A 7,500-nucleotide genomic window follows, 5' to 3' on the forward strand; every position below is an offset into this window, starting at 1 on the left:
TAACTCTTCTCTCTCTCTCTCGCTGTCTATCTATCTATCTATCTATCTATCTATCTATCTATCTCTAACTCTTGTGTGTCTCTATCTCTAAATCTTGTGTCTCTCTCTTTCTAACTCTTCTCTCTCTCTCTCTTTCTCTCTTTCCTTCCCTCCCTCCACTTTTCTTCTTCCCTCTCCAGATTTTCTCCTCTCCCTTTCTCCCACCTCTTTCCTTTCTCTTCTTTCCTCTCTACTCTCTCTCTCTCTCTCTCTCTCTCTCTCTCTCTCTCTCTCTCTCTCTCTCTCTCTCTCTCTCTCTCTCTCTCTCTCTCTCTCTCTCTCTCGCTGTCTCTCTCTCTTTCTATCTATCTATCTATTTGTCCATCTCTTTTTCTCTCGCTCTCCTTCTCCCCCTGCCTCTCCCTCTCCCTCACCCACATACACGCGAGAGTTTGAAGGCCACAGGGCAGCGTGGTTGGCATAACTAGTGGGATTGAAGAAACATTTTATAATTAACGCAATCTACAGTGGCATAAAGGTCATCCCTCCAAATGCGTCCTTTTTGTTTTTTTGTTGTTGTTTTTTTTTGTTCACGCAAGAGGGCAGTCACGAAACGGTGGGCATTGCATTTCTGCCGTCGTTGCCATCGTCGTTTGTTGCAAGGAAATGCACGTGGATTAAGCCTTTCGTGTTATCAATCAATCTCCTGAACGCGGCGCATGGCGAGAAACGTTTCTTTTTGAATGAAAGGGTTAGGTTTCTGGGCGAGCGCACGGCCCCGCGTGGCGTTGCGAGGCTGACAGCCACTTGTTGGTTGGTGGCAGCGAGACATCTGTTGGGTAACCCGACTTGCCAACCGCAGCTGGAAGTTATAATGTGTTGGCTCCCTTGCTCCTGCCAACACGTACTGGTGTGAATGTATTCTTCCTTGACTGTGTGTTCCTCCCTTTTTTTTTTTTTTTTTTTTTTTGTCTACTTTGGGATACCGGTGCTGTATATCGTTTGGATGGAGGGTTAGCATGATTTAGCGGTGACAGGGAGATGGAAGTCCTCTCTCTCTCTCTCTCTCTCTCTCTCTCTCTCTCTCTCTCTCTCTCTCTCTCTCTCTCTCTCTCTCTCTCTCCCCAGACTCTCTTCTCTCTCTCTCGTCTCACTCTCTCTCTCCCCCTCTCCCTCACTCCCCTCTCTCCCCCCCCCCTCTCCCTTCTCCCTCTCTCCCTCTCCCTCCCTCTCTCCCTCTCTCCCTCTCTCCCTCTCTCCCTCCTCCCTCCTCCCTCCTTCCTCCTCCCTCTCCGCTCCACACACGAGTCCCCTTACTCCGAATCTCGCTCCCGGACCCAGCCGTGACGTCCCGTGGGAAACGGCGCCGCTTTTTTTTTCATCTCCGTATGGCTGTTGCCGCTTGGATTTGGAGGGCGGGCGGGCGGGCGGGGCTGTAGCGGCTGTAGGGGCGCATCTAGGGGTCCGAAAGGGCGAATCAGTTATGCAGCGATTGCATTCACCCCCCCCTCCCCCCTCCCTTTTCCCTCTTCTTTAAAGAGGCTCTCGCTCGCTGGCCTTGCGTCTCCTCCAATCTAAGGCCAATTAAAAGTAATTTGCCGCGACACGCAGGGGTATCTTGTGCATGAACCAAGCTCTCTGACGCCACCAATCAGTGCTTCTCTCTCTCTCTCTCTCTCTCTCTCTCTCTCTCTCTCTCTCTCTCTCTCTCTCTCTCTCTCTCTCTCTCTCTCTCTCTCTCTCTCTCTCTCTCTCTCTCTCTCTCTCTCTCTCTCTCTCTCTCTCCTTCTCTTCTTCTCTCGCTCACTCTCTCTTCATCGCTCCATCCTTCTCTCCCTCACTCCCTCCCCACCTTTCCCTCTCCCCCCCTCTTCCCTCCTTCACTCCCCCTCTCCACCTCCCCATCTCCCCACCTCCTCTTTCCATCTCACTTTCCCTCTCTGTCTTACTCTCATCCTCCCTTTTTCTCCCCCTTCCCCCCCTCTTTCTCCTAGTCTTGCTGGTTTCAACATTGTAACTATGTTCTTATATCTCTTGTTTCCTGCTCTCCTCTCTCACTCTCTCTCTCTCTCTCTCTCTCTCTCTCTCTCTCTCTCTCTCTCTCTCTCTCTCTCTCTCTCTCTCTCTCTCTCTCTCTCTCTCTCTCTCTCTCTCTCTCTCTCTCTCTCTCTCTCTCACACACACACACGCACGCACGCACGCACGCACGCACGCGCACACGCACACAGTCCCCCAAAATCCTGTAAAGATCCTACACTAAGCAGGCTACACGTGGACTGCAACACCTGCGTGTTCTGTCGCCACCTGCCACAATGTCCGCCATATTCGCAGAGCGCCACGGCAGTTGTTTGGAGTGTAATAGTAGATTCGCTTTAGTAGTACGGGGCAATAGTAGATTCGCTTTAGTAGTACGGGGCAATAGTAGATTCGCATTAGTTGTACGGGGCGTCCTTAGATTTTTGTTTTGTTTGTTTCTTTTCCTCTACGCTTTGGGAGTACGGGTCGTCCTTGGATCTTTGTTTTGTTTTCCTCTTTGCTTTGGGACTACAGGTCGTCCTTGGATTGTTTTGTTTGTTTGTTTGTTGGTTGGTTGGTTTTCCTCTTTGTTTCCTTGTTTGTCGCATCAAGTCTTTCCTATTCGGCCCCATTTGGTGTAGTAGACAGGACTGTCCCGGTGCGTCTGTGGACTCTTGGGTAAAGCAGTGAGATCCCGCAAAAGAAACCTTTTTTTGTGCACGAGGGATGGGTCCTGCTTGTGGGTCGAGGGTTGAGACTTGCCGAGTGGGATCAGAGTGGTCGTAACGGGATGTAGGGACGAGGACGGAGGGGCGGAGGAGTGAGGGAGGGAGTGAGGCGAGCGAGGCGAGGGTGTGATGAGGGTCATTGTGGCAACGGATCAGCGCAAGTGTGTGTTTGTATGTGTGTGTGTGTGTGTGTGTGTGTGTGTGTGTGTGTGTGTGTGTGTGTGTGTGTGTGAGTATGTGTGTGAGTATGTGTGTGAGTGTGTGTGTGTGTGTGTGTGTGTGTGTGTGTATGTGTATGTATATATGTGTATGTGTCAGTGCGGGAGGAGTATGGTGGAGGAACAAGGGTAAAGTGGTGGTGGTGGTGTTGGTGTGGGGGTGGTGGGGGAGGATATGCAAGGGAGTCGAGCTAAATGTGTGACAGTCTTGGACCCTTATTGTTCTCTGAGAAAACGTCTTTCTTCCGCCGGGGGTGACACTAGGACGCTCAATTGAAGGAGGGCGCAGTGTTGCAGTGGACTGCGAATGGCAATGGATTATCAGCGCCGTGCATGGCGATTAAATGAACGGTATTTCTCGAGGCGGTCGGAGGGTCTTCGGGTAGGGTGGGGGGGGGGGGGTCCTTGCAGCACTTGTCCACTGCCGCAGACGCACTTGGGAAGCAGAATGGGGACGCAGTTGCGAGTGCATTGGGTGGGTTTGTTTGGTCGGAGTGCGTTGGCATTGACATTGCGTTTGGCAAGGCTGTTGTTTGAAGTGAATATTGGGCATTAGCTAATTATTATTATTTTTTTTGTCTGTTTGTTTGTTTGCAAATTATCCCTTCTGTGTAGAGGAAGTGTGATCTCACGTAATGCGAATATCGTCAGCAAGATCTTTGCATAACGTATGTTCGTCTAACTACTCCTCTTTCTCCTTCTCTTATCTCTCTTTCCTTCTATCTCTCCCCCCTCTCTCTCTCTCCTCCTCTCTCCTTCTCTCTCCTCCATCTCTCTTCTTGTCGCTCTCTTCTCTCTCTTCCCCTCTTTCTCCTCTCTTCCTCTCTCTCTCTCTCTCTCTCTCTCTCTCTCCCTCTCTCCCTCTCTCTCTTTCTATCTATCTATCTATCTATCTATCTATCTATCTATCTATTTGTTCATCTCTTTCTCTCGCTCTCCTTCTCCCCCTGCCTCTCCCTCTCCCTCACCCACATACACGCGAGAGTTTGAAGGCCACAGGGCAGCGTGGTTGGCATAACTAGTGGGATTGAAGAAACATTTTATAATTAACGCAATCTACAGTGGCATAAAGGTCATCCCTCCAAATGCGTCCTTTTTGTTTTTTTGTTTTTTTTTTGTTCACGCAAGAGGGCAGTCACGAAACGGTGGGCATTGCATTTCTGCCGTCGTTGCCATCGTCGTTTGTTGCAAGGAAATGCACGTGGATTAGGCCTTTCGTGTTATCAATCAATCTCCTGAACGCGGCGCATGGCGAGAAACGTTTCTTTTTGAATGAAAGGGTTAGGTTTCTGGGCGAGCGCACGGCCCCGCGTGGCGTTGCGAGGCTGACAGCCACTTGTTGGTTGGTGGCAGCGAGACATCTGTTGGGTAACCCGACTTGCCAAACCCCCCCCCCCCCCCCCCCCCCCTGCAGCTGGAACTTATAATGTGTTGGCTCCCTTGCTCCTGCCAACACGTACTGGTGTGAATGTATTCTTCCTTGACTGTGTGTTCCTCCTCCTCCTCTTTTTTTTTTTTTTTTTTGTCTACTTTGGGATACCGGTGCTGTATATCGTTTGGATGGAGGGTTAGCATGATTTAGCGGTGACAGGGAGATGGAAGTCCTCTCTCTCTCTCTTTCTTTCTTTCTTTCTCTCTCTCTTTCTCTCTCTCTCTCTTTCTCTCTCTCTCTCTTTCTTCATCCTCTCTTCTCTTATCTATTTCTCTCACTCTTTCTCTTTCTCTCTCTCTATCTCTGTTCTCTCTTCTCCTCTCTCTCTCTCTCTCTCTCTCTCTCTCTCTCTCTCTCTCTCTCTCTCTCTCTCTCTCTCTCTCCCCCTCTCCCTCACCCCTCTCCCCTCTCCCTCTCCCTCTCCCCTTCCCTCCCTCCCTCCCTCCCTCCCTCTCTCCCTCTCTCCCTCTCTCTCTCCCTCCCTCCTTCCTCCTCCCTCTCCCCTCCACACACGAGTCCCCTTACTCCGAATCTCGCTCCCGGACCCAGCCGTCCGTGGACGGTCTCCCGTGGGGGAGGAAACGGCAGCCCCCGCCGTTTTTTTTTTTTTCATCTCCGTCTGGCTGTTTGCCCGCATTGGATTTGGAGGGCGGGCGGGCGGGCGAGGGGGGCTTGAAGGCGCTGTGTAGCGGCTTGTGTAGAGGGGCGCCGCTCGGCGTTCTAGGGAGTCCGAAAGCGCGAATCAGTTATGCAGCGCTCGCATGCACCCCCCCCCCTCCCCCCTCCCTTTTCCCTCTTCTTTAAAGAGGCTCTCGCTCGCTGGCCTTGCGTCTCCTCCAATCTAAGACCAATTAAAAGTAATTTGCCGCGACACGCAGGGGTGTTTTGTGCATGAACCAAGCTCTCTGACGCCACCAATCAGTGCTTCTCTCTCTCTCTCTCTCTCTCTCTCTCTCTCTCTCTCTCTCTCTCTCCACCTCTCTCTCAATCTCTCTCTACTCTTCTCTCTCTCTCATCTCTTCTCATTCTCTCTCCGTCTCTCTCGCTCTCTTCCTCTCTCTCTCTCGCGCATCTCTCTCTCTCTTCATCGCTCTTCTTCTCCTCGCTCACTCCTCTTCATCGCCCACCTTTCTCCTCTCCCCCACACCTCTTCCCCCCTGCTTTCCTTCACCCCCCCCCCCCCTCTCCACCTCACCTCCTCTTTCCATCTCACTTTCCCTCTCTGCCTCACTCTCATCCTCCCTTTTTCTCCCCCTTCCCCCCCTCTTTCTCCTAGTCTTGCTGGTTTCTACATTGTAACTACGTTCTTATATCTCTTGTTTCCTGCTCTCTCTCTCTTTCTCTCTCTCTCTCTCTCTCTCTCTCTCTCTCTCTCTCTCTCTCTCTCTCTCTCTCTCTCTCTCTCTCTCTCTCTCTCTCTCTCTCTCTCTCTCTCTCTCTCACACACACTGTTAACACACATTTTATCGCACGACGCACGCACGCAAAACTGAAGAGAGAGATATATATATATATAGATAGATAGACTTATTACGCACACAGTCCCCCAAAATCCTGTAAGATCCTACACTAAGCAGGCTACACGTGGACTGCAACACCTGCGGGTTCTGTCGCCACCTGCCACAATGTCCGCGATATTCCGAGAGCGCCACGGCAGTTGTTAGGAGTGTAATAGTAGATTCGCTTTAGTAGTACGGGGCAATAGTAGATTCGCTTTAGTAGTACGGGGCAATAGTAGATTCGCTTTAGTAGTACGGGGCAATAGTAGATTCGCTTTAGTAGTACGGGGCGTCCTTAGATTTTTGTTTTGTTTGTTTATTTTCCTCTACGCTTTGGGACTACGGGTCGTCCTTGGATCTTTGTTTTGTTTTCCTCTTTGATTTGGGACTACAGGTCGTCCTTGGATTGTTTTGTTTGTTTGTTGGTTGGTTGGTTGGTTGGTTTTCCTCTTTGTTTCCTTGTTTGTCGCATCAAGTCTTTCCTATTCGGCCCCATTTGGTGTAGTAGACAGGACTGTCCCGGTGCGTCTGTGGACTCTTGGGTAGAAGCAGTGAGATCCCGCAGACCTTTTGTTGTGCACGAGGGATGGGTCTGCTTGTGGGTCGAGGGTTGAGACGTTGCCGAGTGTGATCAGCGTGGCGTAACGGGAGTGTGAGGGACGGAGGGGCGGAGGGGCGGAGGGAGTGAGGGAGGGAGTGAGGCGAGGCGAGGCGAGGGTGTGATGAGGGTCATTGTGGCAACGGATCAGCGCAAGTGTGTGTTTGTATGTGTGTGTGTGTGTGTGTGTGTGTGTGTGTGTGTGTGTGTGTGTGTGTATGTGTATGTGTGTGTGTATGTGTATGTGTATGTGTATGTGTATGTGTATGTGTATGTGTGTGTGTGTGTGTGTGTGTGTGTGTGTGTGCGCGTGTGTGTGTGTGTGTGTGTGTGAGTGTGAGTGCGAGTGTGTATGTGTGTGTGTGTGTGTGTGTGTAACAGTGCGGGAGGAGTATGGTGGAGGAACAAGGGTAAAGTGGTGGTGTTGGTGTGGGGGTGGTGGGGGAGGATATGCAAGGGAGTCGAGCTAAATGTGTGACAGTCTTGGACCCTTATTGTTCTCTGAGAAAACGTCTTTCTTCCGCCGGGGGTGACACTAGGACGCTCAATTGAAGGAGGGCGCAGTGTTGCAGTGGACTGCGAATGGCAATGGATTATCAGCGCCGTGCATGGCGATTAAATGAACGGTATTTCTCGAGGCGGTCGGAGGGTCTTCGGGTAGGGTAGGGTGTGGTTAGGGTGAGGTGGGGGGGGGGGGGTCCTTGCAGCACTTGTCCACTGCCGCAGGACGCACTTTTTTGGGAAGACAGAATTGGGGACCGAGTTGTCCAGTTTTAGAGTAGCGAGTGCATTGGTGGGTTTGTTTGGTCGAGTGCGTTGGCATCATATATTGACATCATTTTGACATATGCTGTGTTGTGTTGTTGTTGACCAGTTGATTGTATTTGTGACAAGGCCTGTGTTGTTTGAACTCTGTTGTTCTTTTGTTGTGTTGCGTTTGGCAAGGCTGTTGTTTGAAGTGAATATTGGGCATTAGCTAATTATTGTTTTTTTTTATTATTTGTTTGTTTGTTTGTTTTTTGCATATTAT

The 7,500-nt window shown here is 50.8% G+C and overlaps 1 long non-coding RNA gene across 2 annotated transcripts in view; it reads left to right on the forward strand.

Moving 5' to 3' along the window:
- LOC147468970 (uncharacterized) overlaps positions 1-7,500 on the forward strand; it is a 16,682-nt gene that overhangs the window by 8,749 nt on the left and 433 nt on the right. The gene's annotated exons all lie outside the window — the stretch shown is intronic.

The sequence above is a fragment of the Penaeus japonicus genome, unplaced genomic scaffold (assembly GCF_977035675.1).
Source record: "Penaeus japonicus unplaced genomic scaffold, GWHDUDI00000001_assembly GWHDUDI00000025, whole genome shotgun sequence".
Taxonomy (NCBI): Eukaryota; Metazoa; Arthropoda; class Malacostraca; order Decapoda; family Penaeidae; genus Penaeus; species Penaeus japonicus.